Source organism: Meles meles, chromosome 12, assembly GCF_922984935.1.
Source record: "Meles meles chromosome 12, mMelMel3.1 paternal haplotype, whole genome shotgun sequence".
Taxonomy (NCBI): Eukaryota; Metazoa; Chordata; class Mammalia; order Carnivora; family Mustelidae; genus Meles; species Meles meles.
In genome coordinates, this window is record NC_060077.1 from 62033808 (window position 1) to 62054308 (window position 20501).

Below are 20501 nucleotides of genomic sequence, written 5' to 3' on the forward strand. Positions count from 1 at the left end.
CAACAGTAATGTAGTGATGCTTAAAATAACACCTCCCCCTCTTTCTACCTCTCCCATTACCTAGTCCTTATTCTTGGTAATTTTAACAAATTTTCTTCTTGTGGAGGTTACATCTATAGCTATAAGCAATGTGTTGGTATGACTTTTTCTTGATATTTGAAACATAGGCATTATCATTTCCTGTCTGTTGAAGATGAAGATTTATTTCATTTATATGACCTCAACTTCCCTTCCTTTACTCAACTCATAGTTCATATTTTAGTTTTCTAGTTGGTTAAATCTTTAGTACTTGCTGCAGCAGCACATATGCTAAAATTGGACCCATAGAAATTAGCATAGCCCCTGCTCAGGGATGACATGCAAATTAATGAAGCATTGCCCATTTTTATGGAATATTGTTCAGCCTTAAAAAAGATTGCACTTCAAAGGAAGACCCTTGAAGACATTAGGCTAAGTGAAATAAGCCAGAGACAAAAGGACAAATATTCTATGATTCTGCTTATATGAGATACCTATAATGACGAAATCATAGAGACAGAAAGTAGAATGGTGGTTCTCAGGGGCTGGGAAGTGGGGACAATAAGAATTGTTGTTTAATGGGTATGGTGTTTTAGTTTGAGAAGATGAAAAAGTTCTGGAGATGAATGATGATGATATCTATGCAACAGTGTAAATATACTTAATACCACTGAACAGTATATATTTAAAAATTCATTCTCAAAATGATAAATTATCTTATGTATATTTTACCACAATAAGAACTATAAGATATTTCCTATTCAAGTTTTCTTATCTTTTGACCTCTATAAATTAATGTTTCTGCACATCTCAATTTTCACCCTCATTCTACTAGAATAATTTCATATGCAAAATATTCATAAAGGTTTATAGAAGCAATTATCGCAGACATTGATGCTGTTCACAAATAATTTTTCCTCCTCTTTGCCTTCTTTGCGCGTGGAATTATTGAACTTTGTACCCCTTATGGCTGGTGAAGCCAAGGGACTAGCTTTGACTAGTTAACTGAGCAGCAGGGAAGGGAGTCATTCTCAGATCTGGACATCTAACTGTACAGCTATCAGTCCTCTGCCACAGCAACTAGCAAAATTTGAGATGGCTATTTTGTTTTGTCTTTTTTTTCTTTTTATGTTCTCATGTTTCCTAATGTTATGTTTAGAGTAGGATATTTTTCTTTCCCCCATTCTTATATGTAAGCAGGGTACACATTAAATAGATTTATGTCGTGCAAATTTTCCTGTGTTTTATTTTTCTTATTTCTTCCCTTTCCTCTTCTGTTTTCTCCTTCTAGAGCTCATATTTGTTGGATGTCTGGTATCACTGATTATCCTCTTATACCTTTTATATTTTATCACATATTTCCTGTCTCTTTGTCCTTTTTGCTCTATACTTACATAGAGTTCTTTGACTTTATCTTATTGTGTTATTGTGTTTTGTTTTTGTTTTTTGGTATAATCTTTCAAATCTCTCTGAGAATACTAATTAGGTTTTTTCAAGTTTCTTCTCTTCAATGAGTTATTTCTGTTTCCACTGGGATTGTTTTGTTTATTTTGCCATTTTAATGCTGCTAATTTTCTTTATATGCGTGAGTGATTATAAGTTATTTGTGCATTTTTAAAACAGGAAATACTGAGTTGGCTTTTCCAGGGAGTAAACTGGATCTTCTCCGCTGCTATATTTGCAGGGTTGTTTTCCTTACAAGATTTTTCCTTAGTCAGGAGGCTGACCTGGCCAGGTCTGCACATAAATCACTGAGGAGCCAGGCTTTTGATAAGGGATTACTTAAATGGGAAGAAATTTATTCCATGGTACTAGCACCCAGCTAGTCGTCCCAATTCTCCCCACTAAATTCATTATATTTCATTGTCTTTGTTATGGTAATTATTATTTCCTTTGTTTTCTTTTTCTGTGAAGCCCTGGGAGTTTTCCTATACTGTTACATTCAGATGGAAATGTGGGAGAGAAGAGTAGGGAAGTGATTGGCTTCTTGTTCTAGAAACAGAATTTTGGTCAGACTTTCTATTTCTCTCTACCAGTTTTGGCTCACTTTCATAATCCTACCCTCTATTCTTTTAATTTTATTTCAAAAGTTTTGGGGATTCTGCCTGGAAGATTAGCTCCCTCTTTCCTTTTCGTCCTTTCCTATGTTAATTTTGGGCTGCTGATTCCTCAGTCTTCCTTGTTCTCATCCGTTTTTCATCTCCCAGAAATGCATTGACATCTTATGTTGAATGATGGCTCTTCTCCCATTCTCTTTCCTATTAGGCTTTATGGGTTTAATTCCATTTTTATTCTCACTTATTTTAATGAGAAGTAGAGGCAAATGCAGGCACTTGATCACCATATTAAACCAGAGATCACCCTGTGCACTTGCAGAAAACCAAGGACTGCATTGCACTTTGTGCTTTTGCAGTGCCATCCAGTATGTACTCATTGAGAGCCATATGTGATTAGTTTGGATAGCTCAAACACAGGTGGATATTTTTATTGTTTCCTGGATACAAGGCACATTGACATCTTTTCATGGTTCATAAGCTGCTTGAAAAAACATTATAGGAAAATAGAAGGCAGATAAAACTCGGGATTTGAGTCAATATCCCTTTATCTTGCCATATCTTTGTATTTATTTATTTATTTTTTTAACTGAGTCTAGGAAAAAGTTGGATATGACCAATACAAAATTCTGTTACTTAACTAGCAGTTCTGTTTTTGAGTGTACCCAGTTACAGTGACTTTATTAAAAAGAGACTAAAAAATAATAAAAGTAGTAATTATCAGAAAAGCTAAAACATTTTAGTAGGTTCTCTGTTTGCATTCTAGAAAGTGTTGTATCTCAAGGAATCGTGAATTCGGTTTTATTCTTGTAGTTTCCTGCATCTATAATTATCCCCAAGTCATTTTCTTCAGTTTTTGTAAGAATACATCTGGTACTTCTGAAAAATATTTTCACAAGTGCTCTTGGGTGGTTTATTGGTGCTTACATCCATCCTATGTTGGGTTTATAAAAATCGTGCCTATTCTAAATGTCCAGTGTCAAGAGCAGCATGGTTTTCATAACCCATCCAAACCTCCCTACTGTCCACCTGCTTTTATTAACTCACCCTGCTTTTACCCTCCCTAAACTTCCAAGCTGTAGTCTGGTGTCTGTATATGCCTCAGCATGCTCCTACCTGATAACTAATTTAAATCTTATTCTCATTTATTCTAACCTTGTCTGTCTTATTCTCAATCACATGTCCAAACCTCTTCTGACTCCAAATTCTTTTTTTTTCCATTTATTTATTTTTTCAGCATAACAGTATTCATTGTTTTTGCATGACTCCATATTTCTTAATGTGTTTTTGTTTGTTTGTTTGTTTGTTTGTTTGTTTGTAAGAGTGGACTGATGGTTATCGTCCAGCGTAGATGGGGAGAAGAAAAAGCAAAACAGGTTTCTCCAATTTGAAGTCTATGCTGTACATCAAGCTGGGGTCAAATACTAGATTGCATCTGCCTAGAAAAACTGTTGGTCAGAGCGAAAATACTTGCAGTCCAAGGTGTGTGAAGTGCTGGAGAATACTGGAGCAGGGAGAAATAGATTGGAAAAAGTCAACTGAAAGTGGCCTACGTGATTATCAGAGTTAAAGCCTAGAGTTTTCAGCTGTACTTTTGTGCACAATGATACTTTATAAAATATATGAAATTAAAATCTGAGTTTCAGTCTACTTTTTATCCATTAAAAACCAACATGAACGATTTATGTGCTTATCAAAGATCCAATAGACATAAACTATGCAATGCATTATAGTAAAAATTATGGAAAATTTGATAGTGACTAAGGCATTACCCTCAAGGAAACCTGTTATATGGCAGAAGAGAGATATGTACACATTTCATAGAGTGATGGGAAAGAAGAGAGAAATAACAATATTTTGTAAGTGGGACTATCAGTTGCTTAGAACTGAAAGGGTACAGTGTATTTATTGCTGTGGTTTAATTGTTTGTTTGTTTGTTTGTTTTTCCATCCTAGCCTTTGGACCCACAAAATCAAGGCAACACTGGGGAGTACATGTTAGGATGAGAAATAAGGACATCTTGCCAGCCGGTTCTGTCCTGGCCATGGCAGGGCATAGTTTCCATTTATTGAAAGTGTGTTCAATGTGGCCAGAAGTTTCTGTTAATCACTCTTTTTTGCCTATAAAATGTGAATACTTCCTTAATAAACATGTTAAATTATGCCATCTGGCAAGTTGTCTTGCCTAATTACAATTCCAAATATTTCCATTGAATTTCTTTTTTTTTTTCCCTTTTTATTAATTTTTTCAGCGTAACAGTATTCATTCTTTTTGCACAACACCCAGTGCTCCATGCAAAACGTGCCCTCCCCATCACCCACCACCTGTTCCCCCAACCTCCCACCCCTGACCCTTCAAAACCCTCAGGTTGTTTTTCAGAGTCCATAGTCTCTTATGGTTCGCCTCCCCTCCCCAATGTCCATTGAATTTCTTACAGAAGAACTTGAAGATATTTTTTTATCCTTCCAATCCTCTTTCAAAAGTAACAAAAAACATGAATCACCACTGATCTTTTAGTTCAGCACCGGATGTCTCTTTAGATAACTATACCTTTTAAAACATTTTGTTCACTAATGTGTTTGTTTATACACCTACACTATATTTCATTTACAGTAAAGTCTCCCATTTAGCCATTTTGCCAAAGGAGAGGTCATTTGGTGGTTAAAGTCACTCATGTTATTACTGAGAATGGCTTAGTTATTCTACTCAACAGAACTGTGGGTTTTTGTTGTTCGTTTTGTTGTTGTTTTTTCATTGTCATCACCTTCAGTGTTCTAAGAATCTGTTAAATTCTGGCTTCCAACTGCACAGAGTGAGAGAAAGAAATATCTTCCTGTAATAGTATGCAACATAGTTTGCAATGCCCGTAACACTGATTAGGTCAACTGGAATCTGCCTGGTCTTTGAATTGTGAGCAAAGGGAAGACACTGCAGCTAGGGCTGTCAGCCTGAGCACTGCACAACTTTTAGGGGTGGCACTTGCAATGTCAGCAGTGAATAGGCCTTTGCAATCTGGTGGAGGCCTTACTGTATCTGTTATTTGGTCTAAAACAGTAAAACTAAATGTTCAGTTTGTTCAGAGAAAGGTAACATCCCATTGTTAGATAAAACAGACAGTAACATCTGATATTCAGGCTATACTATATTAGTAGCATTAGTATGCCTATAGGAAAAATAGAAAAGAATATTTCAGGTTGAAATTTCGGTCTCCTCCCATCCATGAATCAGACAGGGATGATTCATTAATTTGTCAAAGATACAATAGGCACATGTTACATATAATTCATTCTGCTAATGTTATAGAAAATTCAGTGATAAATAAAGCAGTGCCCTCAAAGGAACCAAGGATCTGGCAGAAGAGTAAGAAAAATACACATTTGATGGAGTGATGAAAAAGAAAAGTGCCCTTGTGAGTCAACTCACAAGGGTTGACCACCTAGGTATCTAGCCTCAGGATTATAAAACAGAAACACAATTTTTATGAGTTCGATGTAGACCATATATGATACAGACCAGGAACACAACTGATGACAGATATCTTTGTATTCACACAGTATTCAGGTATCTTTGCATTGATATGTCTTTATCTCTTTAGACATGACATTATGTAACTTTAGACAGACAATAGACACCAAAATATATTTTAAGAATACATAAATATGAATGGTAAAACAGTATGTTGTTATAAATGTGAATAAATTATGATGAAAATTAAAGGATGGATGATGGATGGTTGGATAGGTCAGTAGATAGATAAATGGACAGACAATAGAGAGTTAGCTGTGGTAAATTATACAGGACCAATTTTAATCTTAGGGTTATGTTCACAAATATGAAATAAAATTTATTTAGTAAATGTAATTTTATTTCAGATTTTCACATTAAGGTAATATTTGTTTGGACCAAAAGCCCATTTTAATCTCTGATGTTGTCAGTGATGTGTTAAAGTTCATTTTAGAGGTAAATTTCCTTGTAGAACTTCCATGTGCCTAATGAATGTCATGGTGACAATTCTACCAAATCTCCATTAAACTAACTTTTTTTCCAAAATTAAAAAAATGGGAAAATAGAATCCTGATTAATTTGTGTGCTCATCATTCTTTCAGTTAACAGAAATTTGCTTTTACTCCGTAATATGTAAAAAATAGAGACCAAGTTTTCTTAAATATTTTCATAAAGACATTTATATTACAGGTGAGGAAATACATATTGATAAAAATGAAAGTATAAATCATTCTTTAATTGGCATATAACCTTGTTTTCCCCCCATTCTGTAGCCTTCTCTTCAGGAGAGCTCCAGAATTTGATTCAATCTGGAATCATGTTCCGCTACACTAGCTCCCCGAGCGAGCCAATTATCTATGAAGGTTTCTTCTTGGATGCCCTCAGTTAGCTCTGTTCATTCAATGGAAAACTTGTGGTACTGAATTCATTCTAAATGACAGGCAGAAAAATCTGTATTATTTGAATGGCAACTTAAATATACAAAGCAAGGTATTAGATTTAACTTAACTTAAATTAATCTAATTTAGCTGTCAGAGACCCAACAAAGATGCTTAGGGTTTCTTGTGGTATCTATTTGATATAGAGAGATGTGTGTGTATGTGTGTGTCCAAAGGTGTGTGTATAGGAGACTGTACAGTCTTCCTGTGCCTTTGCAATGAAAGGGGGTTTTTAAATTCTTTTATTATAAAGGTAAGAGAAAAACACAAATTTATATTAACCTATATGAAGTTATAAAATATGATAGAAACTGATTTCATCGTAATTATAAATTACATAGTATCCAGTATTATTCCTTAGAAGTCTTTACCTCAGAACTTTTTTCCTTAGAAGTATTTCTCTCACAATTCTATTATAAGTATGTTTAGACTGTCTATCTACCAAGCACACAACAATAACAAATTGAAAGAACATTTGTCTGTGCTACGGTCTCCACCATAAAGATTCAGCCAGTCAATAAATCTGTCAATCAAATATCAAATAAAATCTGATCATCTCTAATATACCTAGTTCTGTGCCAGTAATGGCAGAAGATATGAAAGCGTACAACATAGTTCCTGTCCTCGAGAAAGTTTTCCAAGATTGGCATTTACTTTCTTGGAAAATCCACAGTATTTACTAGGACACATATCGTTAAAAAGACAATGTAAGAATGACCAGGACTGCTTTAGGAATTTAAAAAAGAGGATATAAGTGAGGAGACTACATAAGAGATGTGAGAAGTAAAATATCCAGCAGTTCAATATAGCTGATTTCCCTCTGGAAGGAAGCATCCTCGCTACAAAATTGCAAAATGGATATCAGACTATGGGTGAAAAATCTTATTTAGTAGGAAACACAAGTGTGGTAATAATGAGTTGAAGAAGAAGAGAAAAAAATGTAGAGCAAAAGGAGGTGGCTATTAAGGTAAAAATTTCACCTCAAACTAGAACAGTGTTTTCCTCAAAAACAAGATTCCAGAGAATCTCTTATAATTTTATTTCAAAATAATTTCTCAGTAGTAGTTGAGAAAATTTAAATTTATTTTAAATTTTAAAATTTAAAATAAACTTTGTCATTTACAGGTAATTTCTTGGATGACATTTTGAGGTAGCTTTCCCCATCCTCTTCAACTGCCCCTTATTACCCCACAGATGTGTTCCCCGAGGTGGCTGCACTGTGGTGTGGCCCTGCTGGGTGACCATATCATATAGCTTGTGAATATGTGGAGGAAGAGGGTATCTGAAATGCCCTCAAAGGGAGACACCAAACCAAAAAGAAATGAATTACTTAAATGCTTATTTTAGAGGAATTCACTTTTTAATCAACAGGATGAATGTGTGGGAAACTAAAGAAAAGCAAGGAAATTGAAGTAGAAGTGGTAGACAGTGAAGAGATGCCAAGCATTTCCCAAAGGATATTTGCAGTGAATATTTGAAGGAGTGGGAAGGTAGCCATTGAAACCACCCAGCTGGTACGGGAAGTTGCACCAAACATAACAGAATAGGCAAAGACAGGAAGATAAGCTTAATAGTATTGTTTTCATCATGTACAATTATTTGAGTTGGCCTTAGAACTTAACTTGTTTTATATAAATAAAATTCATTCTATAATTCTGTACTAAATAGTGGGGCATTAAGATCCTTCAAAATAGTAAAATTTGAAATTCTCCTTCTGGCTTCCCATGCATCTGTTGCACTTATGTTAGAATTCAGCTGTAGACTGCCTTGTATTGTTTTCTGTCTGCTTTATATTGATCAGTCAAGCATTGTCCATTCTGAGTGTATATCTGGCAATATGCACAAGTATTAATCAAGAATTGCCCCCTTATTTAAGCAACTAGTTATCTGGTATATGAGATAAAATTTACAAATATAAAAAAAATAAATGATTATCTCATTTCAGTTGTGTTCTCAACACATAGAATTTGCATTTACCTGTAACATGGTAATAAATGAATGGTATCTTTGGCCACAAAATATTGTTGGTCACAAAGGAGGCATACTTAGCTCTTTGCAAACTCTCTAAATTGCCTAAGTGAAAATGACTATACAGGTTTCTTGCTTCCTTCAGAATCTGTCTTCTATCAAGGGGTATGTACTCTGTCTATATAACTACCTTTAAAACTTTTAGCTACTTTTTTTTTCTCATGTGTGAAAGTTTTATAGCTAAACATGTAATATATATATATTTATGTATTTATTTGATATATAAACATATACTTATTTTATATATAATGTATTATATGTAAATACTATATATTATATATATTTAATATATATATTTTTTAATTGTCTGGAAATAATTGAGTATGTGGTAAAAATCAGAGCAAAGCCCCATGGAGATGACAAGGCTCAACAAGTGGTTGAGTTGCCACTCATTTGCTGAGTGTTTCAGCCTAAATACTCTTTGTGGAGTTTGCTTAAGAATAACCAGAATTTTGGGGTGCCTGGGTGGCTTAGTTGGTTGGGCAGTTGCCTTCGGCTCTGGTCATGATCCTGGAGTACCAGTATTGAGTCCCGCATCGGGCTCCTAGCTCCACGGGGAGTGCTTCTCCCTCTGGACCTTCTGCTCTCTCATGCTCTCTCTCTCAAATAAATAAATAAAATTAAAAAAAAAAAGAATAAGCAGAATTTTGAATCTTCAGAATGCCATATAAATGTATCTGCCATAAAGCCTAATTTAGGCTTTGGGTGCATGGTGTTTAAAATACATTTATTTAGGGGGAACTTGGGTGGCTCAGTCGGTTGTGTCTGATGCTTGATTTCAGTTAGGGTCTTGATCTCAGGGTCATGGAGATGGGGCCCCCATGTCAAGCTCCATGCTCAGCAGGAAGTCTGCTTAAGATTCTCTCCCTCTGCAACCCCCTAAAATAAATAAATAAAGCTTTTTTAAAAAAAAAGTAAAATAAATAAAGTATGTTTATTTAGTCGAAAAATTGGCCAAAATACCCAGCCTTCCAAATCAGAGAGAACTTGGTATGCCGTACTCACACTGTTATTTCTCTCCTGGTCCACATAGTGCCCTCATACTCTTTTACCTTCTCTATGCATCTGAACCTTTGCTTTGAAGACCACTACTTGAAACTGTAAGTTAATTTTTACTATATACTGTTCTTTTGCCAGCTCTCTTCTTCTTGTCCCTGTGTCTAGTTGACTAAAGATACTTGCTACTCCTAAGAAAGGGTTGTGATTTCTTTAAAGTAGCCAGCATTGCTCCAGATTGGTATCTCTCACACCAGAGTCCTGTTTCTGGTTTATAGCTAGTGGAAGATTATAAGGTAGAAACTGAGCCATGAACTCCAGGCTGTGTCAACAGTTCTTAAAACACTATTCACTGTGGACCATGCAAAACAGCTAACTTTAAAATTAGAAAACCAGGAACCCCTCTTGAGGTTTGATCTCAGTGATGCCAGCCAGCTATCTGGGCATTTTAAGTATTTTAATTATTTGTTGAGTTTTTTTTTAAAACTTCTCTTTCCACTGGCATACCTTCAAACATACTTGGAAGTAACACACCGTGCATATGGACTGCTAAAAAATATATATGGTAGTGAAGATTGCAACCAAGCATTCAAGAAATAAAGAAGCATATTTCTGAGTTCCAGTTAATATGTGAAGTAGGTTCCCAAGTGATACAAATAGATATGATGTGGAGGCTAAAGGCAACATTTACACTTTATATAAAAAGAAGCTGGTTTAATTTGTTTTTCATTCATTTATTCATTCAGAACTTTGTTACTGAGCTCCTACTCTATGGATACTGTGCTTAGTGTTAACTATTAAATGTAGGTTCTTTTTATCTGATGCCTGAATTTTGATTGTAATGAATAGCTTCACTGCACACAAAGTGTAGAAATTCTTTCCAGTCATGTATATAGCACTGGCAGTATTTTTAAATAATAAGATACTAAACACAAGCATAAAGTCTGGAATTCCCACATGGCAATAGTGGCTGGAGAAGGCAATTAAGAGGGTGAAATCATGGTAGTAGTCGGTACTTGATTGTAAAAGAGGCAACTTCAAGATGGCAGCATCACCTCCTCTGATTATTAATAAATAAATATTGACGTTAATTTAGCACTTTCCATCTTCAAAGCACTTTACAATTATTAATTAGTCCTCTTAGGACTATTTGAAATGTAATTTCTGAAGTTTGCATTTAAATAAGGTATTCATGATGCTGTTTTTTGGCTTCGAGTAAAAGAGCATTTTTTTTTCAATTATCGGAATTTTAATTTTTTCCAGAATCAAAGATAGCAGGGTGAATACAGCTAAATAGACATTCCAGGAAAGATTATCTCAGGACATTGAGTATGGAGTCTTGAGGAGCTGCATTTACATATTCCCAAAGAAATGGACCAAGGTCATGGTTCAGGTTCCCCAAAGGCCTTCCACGAGTAGAGGTACTTTCAGATTGTCAAATGAACCTGCTTGTGCTCCCAGACCTCTGGTCAGTGTTTCATCTCTGCCTGGAACTGCCACTCAGACTGCTGCCATTTTTCTTTTGCCTGCTAATTCCTAAGAATCTCAGTTTTATATTTTATATCAAAGAAGCATTTCCTGGGGCACCTGGGTGGCTCAGTGGATTGAGCCGCTGCCTTCGGCTCGGGTCATGATCTCGGGGTCCTGGGATCGAGCCCCGCATCGGGCTCTCTGCTCCGCGGGGAGCCTGCTTCCTCCTCTCTCTCTGCCTGCCTCTCTGCCTGCTTGTGATCTCTCTCTCCGTCAAATAAAAATAAAAAAAAAAAAAAAGAAGCATTTCCTAAACCCTGGATTTCTTTATATCATGCAACATTTTAAAAAAGATTTTATTTATTTATTTGCCAGAGAGAGAGAGAGATCACAAGTAGGCAGAGAGGCAGGTGGTGGGGGGTAAGCAGGCCCCTGGCTGAGCAGAGTGTCTAAGGTGGGGCTCAATCCCAGGACCCCAAGATCATGACCTGAGCTGAAGGCAGGGGCTTAACCCACTGAACTACCCAGCCTCCCCTCATGCAACATTTTTTAATTACAATACCAAATAGAAAATTTTAAAAATACAAACATCTCATAGCTTATAGACTAACAAGAAGACCAAGATTATATGACCAACTACTATACAGTATAACAAGTATTTTTTAAAAATATACTTTTTGAGGAATTTTATGTTTACAACAAATTGAGGGAAATGTATGAGAGTTCACATATACTTCCTCAACACCCACCCCATTTCCTCTATTATTAACATCTTGCATTAATGTGGTACATTTGTTAGAATTGATGAGCCAGTATTGATAGATTATTATTAACTAAAGACTGTAGTTTCCATTAGGTTTCACTCTTTACACTGTATATTCTGTGGGTTTTGACAAATGTATAATGACATGTATCCACCATGACAGTATCATACAAAATAGTTTCTCTTGTTATATGTTCTTATGTGCCAGTTAATAAGTTTGACTTCTCTATGACCACTCACTTTTGTCCCTGACACACCTCTTTGGTGACCGCTTGTACCAACACTGAGACATCAGTTTTCTTAGCTCCACTGAGCAGGGAGTCTGTTTGCCCCCAAAGAAGTGCATTTCATTCATCCTGACTTGAGATAAGAAAGACCAGGCCCTAAAAAAAAAAAAAAAAAAAAAAGAAAGAAAGACCAGGCCTTAAGGGTTGGTGATGAAAGGAGGACATTTGCAATTTAATTCTGTTTGACTTATAAGAAGCCTCCTGAAATATATATGCCTGGCATGCATCTTGTCTAGTTTAGAAGTGTTCTGGTACCTTATTTTCATTTGCCACACCTGTCACCTCCCTCACTTCTGCACCATTCAGGATCATCACAGGATTCATAGTAGCACCTACCCTATGTGTGAAACTACAAATGGTCTGTTAAATATCAGTGGAGAATTCTATTTTGGAAAGCTTACAGTTTATTTAGCAAAAACAGATATACTGACCTATGCCTATTTTTTTAAAGGTCCGTGAATTTTTGCTGAACCACAATTCTCCACTTTGTATACAGGGTCAATCTTCCCATATCATTATAGGTATAACATTGCTTTGTGATTATTTGTCTACATCTCTCCCTGCTCCTACACCACAAGTTACATAATGGAAAGAAACTCTTGTCTCTACTTATTCTTGGGTCCCTCAGTAGTTTGATCATGGCCTGCTACATTATGATAGAGTCTCAATTTTTTAATGTATTTAAAACAAAAATAAAAACAAATATAAAAAAAAGATATGGGGAGAATAAATACTAGAAAATCAACATTCTGTAATCCTTGGGGGAAATGGTTTGGAAAAATTTCTGACTTTACTACCCAATCTTTAATTGTAATGAATCTGTAATGGCACAGAGAAGATGAAGCAAAAGGTATGCTTATGCCTTGCAATATCATGACACAAAACCTAGATCAGACTATCATATATACCTCAAATTTAGGCCCTTTCTGTCCTTAAAGAACTCCTCTAAATGCCATGTTATATAACAGGATAAAGACACTGATGACAGTAAGCATAACTTTCCATCTCCCCACCACCCCCAATGAGGAGATCCATTCTAGTGGCTGATAAAGGAGATTTCAGACTCTGCTCAAAGGGCTTGAAATCTACCCAGAGGTTCATGGCTCCCTAGAGCATCAATAGTAAAGACTTCCTGTTTACCTTTGGGCCTTCTCTGGAAAGCTCTTCCTGTTACCTTCCTATATCTGGACCAGGTGCCCCTATTAGGGCCCCATTAGCATGTTGCAGCCTCTCTCATTTTCCTCTCATATTGGATTGTAATTGCCTGGATACTTGCCCATTTTCTCCATCAGGCTTTAGGCTACATTATGACAAGAAGCCTGTTAGCCTTGCTTAGTTTTTCATTGCTTATGCCTGGCTCAACGTCTGGAACATAATATGGAAGAGAGGAAGGGGGGGGGGGGCAGAGGGATGGAGAGAGTGAGGAATAAAAAGAAAAAAAAAGGAAGGCAAGGTTTGTATCTAGAAATAAACTTTATCTAACAAGTCCTGGTACCTTAAGGTTTAAGTGTTTCTCCTAGAATTCTGACTCATAAAAGAGCCCCAAACTTTTCAAGAAAGACAAAATCCCTACTTAGCAAGGGAAACTAGGTGGCCCACAGCTCCTTTGGAACCATCTTTGACACTATGATTAGCCTTGATTTTACCTTACCATCTGTCTGACTTATATTGGTTGACAGTGGATTAACTGACCTCCTGCTATAATTTACTGCTGTGTTCCATGGGATACCTAGTCACTACAGCCAGATATGGAAGTGTTCCTAGCACTAAAAACAATGTGATCCTGTGTTTGTATGTACTCTTACCTTGCTATCTTTTTCTTGGTTGACTCCAGACCATATTTGGTTTTATGTCTTTTCTATCATGAGATGAATTTAACTCACTTATGTCTTGTGGGCATTGCTATCCATACTAGGAATACTTTCTCCTTTCACTTACTACATATTTCCCAATTTTATACCTATCATACATGTGTCTTATTGCTCATATTAACTGAGGCAGGGATCATGCCATATTTGCTTTATTATATCTCTTAATAAGTCACAATATTATGTTAAATATAATAAGTATTCAACATTTTTTAAAATGATGAAATGCATAATAGATAAGGGGAATTTTCTTATCACTAATAGAAATATTTCTTTCTAATTCAATTCAAAACTTCTTCCAAACCTCTAAGATTCTGGGATTTATTAAGATTCTATGAATTTAAGAAATTGAAGAAATAGGAAAAACCAGTGGTTACCTGTGTATGTATGTCATCTTTGTTTCTGTTGGGTCAAAAAAAGCATAAAGTACTTTTTTGTATGTTGGATGCTGAACTCTGGAGTTAAAAGATGACATCACAAACCATGTCCTCTCCTTCTCTGTCACCACCCACACAGACCTACTAGACTTCACCCTCATGGATATCCCACATGGCAGTGAGCTGCAGAAAGGTCAGAAACAAACAAAAAAAAACCTCCCAAATTTGAAAGATTTAAAAGCAAGTCATCAGGAGTTGGACTGGAGCCCCAAACCATACAGGCTGTAAGGTCAGAGCTTAACTGTTTTTCCATTTTATTGCTCAAGGACAAGGGAATCTGATACACGAGACTCCAGCTCTGTAAACTGTCTATTGAGGTAGCCATTTCATCACGTATGGTTGCGGGTTGAGTACTGACCGCACAATTTAAATCGACAGTAGCAGGGCCCTAGTGGGGATGTGAGAAGCAATGTCACACACAACATTCTTTTCCTAATTATTGGGACCTGGACAGGTGGCAGGAAGGGAATGAGGGGTGAGGTGGGGGAGGGGGGGCAGGGAGGCACAGTGACATTTCCCATCTCAGGAGTACAAGATTCATTACCTCTGATGAAAAGTCACCAGGCTGCGGTGAGTCCTGACATACTCCGTGACAGGAGAAAGTGACATGGCCGTTTGACATTCAGGGCTAGAAGGTTGCAGGTCTGTAATCACTAGTTAAAATTGAATCTTGTACATTGCACCCTGCCAGTACAGCTCAACTCTTGATAATTATTTGGATGCTACTGTATTTGGATTTTATTTCCCCAGCAGAGAGGGGAAGTTGGATTTATAGTTTACTGCTGGGTTAAGATTGGAACAGGCTAGATCTTTTTTATGGTTAATATGGCAGAGCCAAATAAATCTAGAGATGGTTTTTGTCCCCATTTTAATTCTAAACCACTTGGGGGTGGGGGTGGGGAGCCACAAAAGGAATCGAATGGTGCATCTTCTAATTTTCCACAAACAAGCTACAATTCTATCTGCTAATGTTTTCCTCTCTTTTTTTTTTTTTTTTTTTTTTTTTTTTCATTTCACTTCATGATGCTTTAAACCAGCCATCTGGACACACACAGGGCTGGGACATACCGTTTTGCAACAGCGATAGCCTGAGCTTCCTCATGGATGAGGACATAGATGGTCAATGCCACTTAATAACCACTTCTTCTTTACCTGGGGGTCAGGAAAAGGACAAGAGAAATGTTTAACTGTGGGTCATCTTAGCATAATTACAGAGTAGCCTTTAACTGTTGATTTGCACATACGCATGCTGTGATTCCAATCAGAATATTCTTTCCCCTCACTCCTACCCCAAGGCATAGAAGCATCTAGTTGTTGCAGGAGCGCAGACTGTATATTTACCCCATTAAGTGCAGAATGGTCCCCTATGTCTGGCTTAACACGCTCAATGTAACATTTTGAGGAGTCACAAACCACATGTACATAGAAGGGTGAAACGATGACCAGGGATAACTTTATACACAGAATAAGTATTACCTGTTTAAGTATTGCCCATAAGACTGCGCTAGGATTTAGCTAGGCCCCAGGGAAGCAGGTGCAGTGGCCCAATTAGTTTATCTTTACCATACTAATCTCCCTCAATGTCCAAAAGTCCATTATTAGGAAATCATCAATTTAAATGAAAACATTTTATTTCCAAGGGTCCCAAATAATAAGTCACCATTATTTCTTGGAGAAATGAATATATGTTCTCAAACCCAACCAAAGATATAAAACATGGAAATTTTGTTGGGAAAGGCCAATGAGGTCTGGTCCAAGAGGCCTCAAGGATTGGCCTTATTGGTCTGCGGCATTCACGCGGGACCTGGGGTGGACTCTCAGCCTTGTTGGTGCTGAAACCAAATTTCTGTTAGTTGATTGTAGTCACATCACCTACAGAGACATACTGTCACTTGCATATACACTAAGTTTGTGGGATTGTTTTTTTGGACCAGAGTGCTGATTTATGTAATTCACAGTGAGAAATAATAATACAATTGGATTTAAAACATGCAGAGATCGCATGGCTAGTGCAGACATTATAGGTAAACCAGCAAAATCCTAAACCAAATCTTGTGCTCGTGATCAAGTAATCACCAGGGAAGTAAAGTTGAATTTAGCTCTTCACCCTCTTACTGACACCCTCTTACTGATAGCCAAGACTGTCTTCACCAAATCCAGGAGTGCCTGAAGGAGCTGAGATAGCCAGCATCCTTAGAGTAAAGCTCTTTTTTTCTTGAATGGTGCTGGGATGGGCACAGCCAACTATTGCTTCTTTTCTTTTCCTTTGTTCAGTCTTCAATGGTAAGCACTGCACTCTCTATCTACCTTCCCTTCATAACAGACAGATCTTGTTGCTCTCAGACCTTGGCTTTCTGAAGACAGTTTCCTGTTTTCCAGTTTCAAATCACTTTTAGACATAAACAACTTCATGTGAGTAAATTCATTATTTGCTTTCATCCCGCTAGAAAATATACTGTTAGAATGGGGCACCTTAACAAAAGGGAGTTTTGTCCAAAGTGGGAATTTCTAAACAGGGAAAAGTCTAGGAAAGTGAGTGAGTTTTGAGAAACTTGGCAGTAAAGTAACAGAATGAGAATACATGGAGGAAGGATATGAGCAACTAAAGGAACCAAAAAACAAAAAAAAAGAGAAGAAGAAGAAAAAAAAAAAACAATGCAGATATATAGCGAAAGGGCTGAAGTTATGCATACAACCTCATAGTGGAGAGAGTGATGAGTAACTTGAAGGCTGTGGTTGCTGAAATGATCTTATTAGAATGAAAAGGAGGTGTCCGGGTTGGTTAGATGGAGTGTGGTTAAAGGATTCAGCTAACTTTTTAGTAATATCGCACTTCACCTAATCCTAATTGTAGACTGAATTAAGGATAGTTTCCCTTTTCTTATGGGCCTCAATCGACTTTACCTCAGAAAAATAACCTCTATTATTCATTGTCTAGGCCACAAGGCAAAAAGGTAAGCTGTAGTTATTAAGGGTTTTCATCAACAGTATTGCTCATGGCAAACTCAAGGGCAGGCTTCATGTTCTGATGGTTGGGAAAGGACCTCCTCCTTTTTTCTCCCAAATGAAATCCCACATATCATGTGTGGTTCATGTCAGGGCCCCTCTTCCATGAAGTCTGCCCTGATTAACCAGCACAGTTAATCTTTCCTTCTCTAAATTTCTGTGGAGTTTGTCCTTGTATAAGTGTATTACCTGCACTTGATTTTAAAGTTTTTTCTGTGTTTTCTGTTTATACATCTTGTTTGAATGAGCAATTATAGCCTGGAGGTAAGACGTTTCAGAGACCTAAACTTAGTCTTTTAACCTCCTAGAAACTCAATTTTCTTATCTATTAAGATGAAAAAAATGGGACTATGGATCTCAAAGGTCAGTTCCAGTTCCATTATCCTGAGAAACTATGGTGTGCTTCTCTTGTCCTTCCCTCTGAAGAGAAATACATTGTTCTTTGTTCTGTTTGCAGAACCCTCTGTTCAGTCCGGTTTAAACAGACCACCAGAAGAGCAATGCTTAGTATTAGACTCCAGGTACACCACAGGTGTGTACAAATGTCGGCCCTCCAAATGCAGCTCTGCCAGCAAGCAACTCAAGACAGTACAGTCATCTCATGAAGTGGCTGTGCAGGTTTTGCAGCTAGAACAAAAGAACTCTACATTTTGTGAATCAAATTGTATTTTTTTTAAATGTTTTCATTTAAAATGTTGTATGGCCAGACTTTTCCAGCCTCATCCTGTTTATGTATGTTTCTAAGAAGATGAAGCTCTCTGGAGTTTTCTACTACTCATACAGCTCCCAGTTGTGAGCTTTTCCCACAGCTCTTGATGCATTTAGCATCCTGGAATATTGAACAGAAGTAATTTTATCATGCAATCAAGAATACTTCAGCTAAAGCTAGATGTTAGTTATTGCTGAACACTGAAAGAAAGGAAGAATATGAAAAGTAACATCGCTTGCAGGTAAAAAGAACTTAAACCTGCAAGCACCCAGGAAAAGGTGGCTTATATTTTGATATTATTATTATTATTATTATTATTTTAACATGCATGCCAGTGTTCTTTAGAAGAATATTGATTACATTAATTGGCATACACAATTGGGGATAAAATAGTCAATATCCCATTGAACAGGGAGTTGAAGAGAGAATTTGTGGAGCCTCAGGTGAAGCCTAGAGATTGCACCAGTGGATTCAGATAGATTTTCTTTACTTTCCTCAGAATCTGTATATCACCCAGGAAGGAAGATTTTTGTTTCCCAGCAGGGTTGGAGCTTATTACTCATTTTAGGAATGCAAGGAACTAAGTCTCTTTTTTTTCCCCAAATGTTCCCTGGCAATGCCATCTGATAATTTAGCAGCAGACACTTTCCCTTCACCTTCCTGAGGGCTGTTAATTCAAATGCAGAGGGAAATGTGGGTTTGCCTTTTGTGCTACTCTCTTAATCAAAGTGATTTTCTGAAATGCAACTGTAGAAAATAGACTCTTTTATTTTAGGATCAGCAACAGTTTTTACAATGTTAGGCAAACCTGAGCCCCTCCTTAAAATGTCAGGAAACAAAAACCATCCCCACCTGAAAGGCCTCTTCACTTGTCTTGAAAGGATTTTTTCGGCTGTTTCCCTTAAGCTGCTTTCTCCTTCTGTGCAACTTCCCAATCCCATTCACAAACTGTTGCCATGGTAAATAATTATATCACAGATGAATTGTGTACACTTCCTTTTCATAGCTGGAAGAGAAATTGTAGAAGAAAGGGGAAAAAATCAAAATCCTTTAAAATTACAGGGGAGATAGCTGAGGAAAGATTGCCTTCTCGTTAACATAATTAGCTCCATGAATTATAAATTGGTATTAGAACTTGCTCTTCATGACAAAAGGAGTAATTATATTTACTCATGTAAAATTAAACAATACCAAAAAAATTAATGGAACTCACCAGAAGCTCTCTTGACATTATCATAAAATTCCGAGATCTGAATATCCCACAGTCTGAAATGATTTAAGCAGCATAAACTTTAATGCTGCTTAAATCTGCTGTGTAGAAATATATTTCCTGGCTAGTTTATAATTGAACTCCCATGAACAAACAAACAAATATGTGCAACATACATATACACACAAAATTACACATACACACGTACATATACATATATGTGTATACATGTATACGTATGTATACATATACGTGTGTGTGTGTGTGTGATTTTGTGTGTATATATTATATGGACTGATTTACAGAAAGGCCAGATTTTCTGTACCCAAGTGGGATGAGGAAGTACTTCCCATAGAAGGATATATTTTTTAAATTGACTCTCCTAAAGTCAAAGCCTCCAGAATAGAGGGTAACCTCTTTATTTAAACAGCTCTCAAATGTATCTGAAGGTGTGGTTGATGTGAGAAAAGGTTGATTGGTCTAACTAGCTTTGCAAACTCCTAAAGATCCCCTGTTGGGAGAATGGCAGTGTGGCGGGATGGCAATGTGGCGATGTCTCTGCATTTCTGATCCAGGTACCCAAAGACCAGTGATTACCAGAATTTCACACCAGTATATGCCTGGCCCAGGTCTAGAAAGAGAGAACAAGTAGAGAGGAGCCACACTTTGCACCCAGTGCTATATGAGCCATTATGGATATTCAGATGCAATTTTGGTCCATTATAAGATTGTGGAGTACTAACTATTTTCTAAAAAATTTTTCAAAGGAAGTAGGGGGAATTCTAGGTTTTCTAACTAACAGAACCAAATTATCCCTTAGAATTTTTTACTCTGTTGATTGCTCTTATCTTTTTTTATGGTTTAATGTCAATGTTGTACTGCCTGCAAACCCTGTCTCTCACCATACTTTGATATAGTGGACTATAGAATTCCGCTGTGTGCTGGGTGCAGGTTTAATGAAGTCAGTCACATTTTACCCAGAAACCATTTTTCATTGGATCTGACAACCATCCAGTATGCTATGAAAGCTCTCGAAGTATCTGTTTACTTCTAACTGCCGTACATGTGTAACTGCTTATACTGCTCACTCCTATAAGATAAGCAGCGGAGCCTCTTTTAAAATAGATGACTTAATCTTGATTGGATCCCTCATAAAGCTGTTGACTCAACTGTATGAAACACAGTGGAGAAGATACTTGTATCCTAGGTAGAA

At 36.8% G+C, this 20501-nt stretch overlaps 1 non-coding gene across 1 annotated transcript; it reads left to right on the forward strand.

Annotated features, from left to right (window-relative positions):
• Positions 1 to 285: 285 nt before the first annotated feature.
• LOC123954772 lies at positions 286 to 387 on the forward strand. Its single transcript, XR_006821145.1, has one exon. It is a non-coding gene; the product is annotated as a U6 spliceosomal RNA (small nuclear RNA).
• Positions 388 to 20501: the final 20114 nt, after the last annotated feature.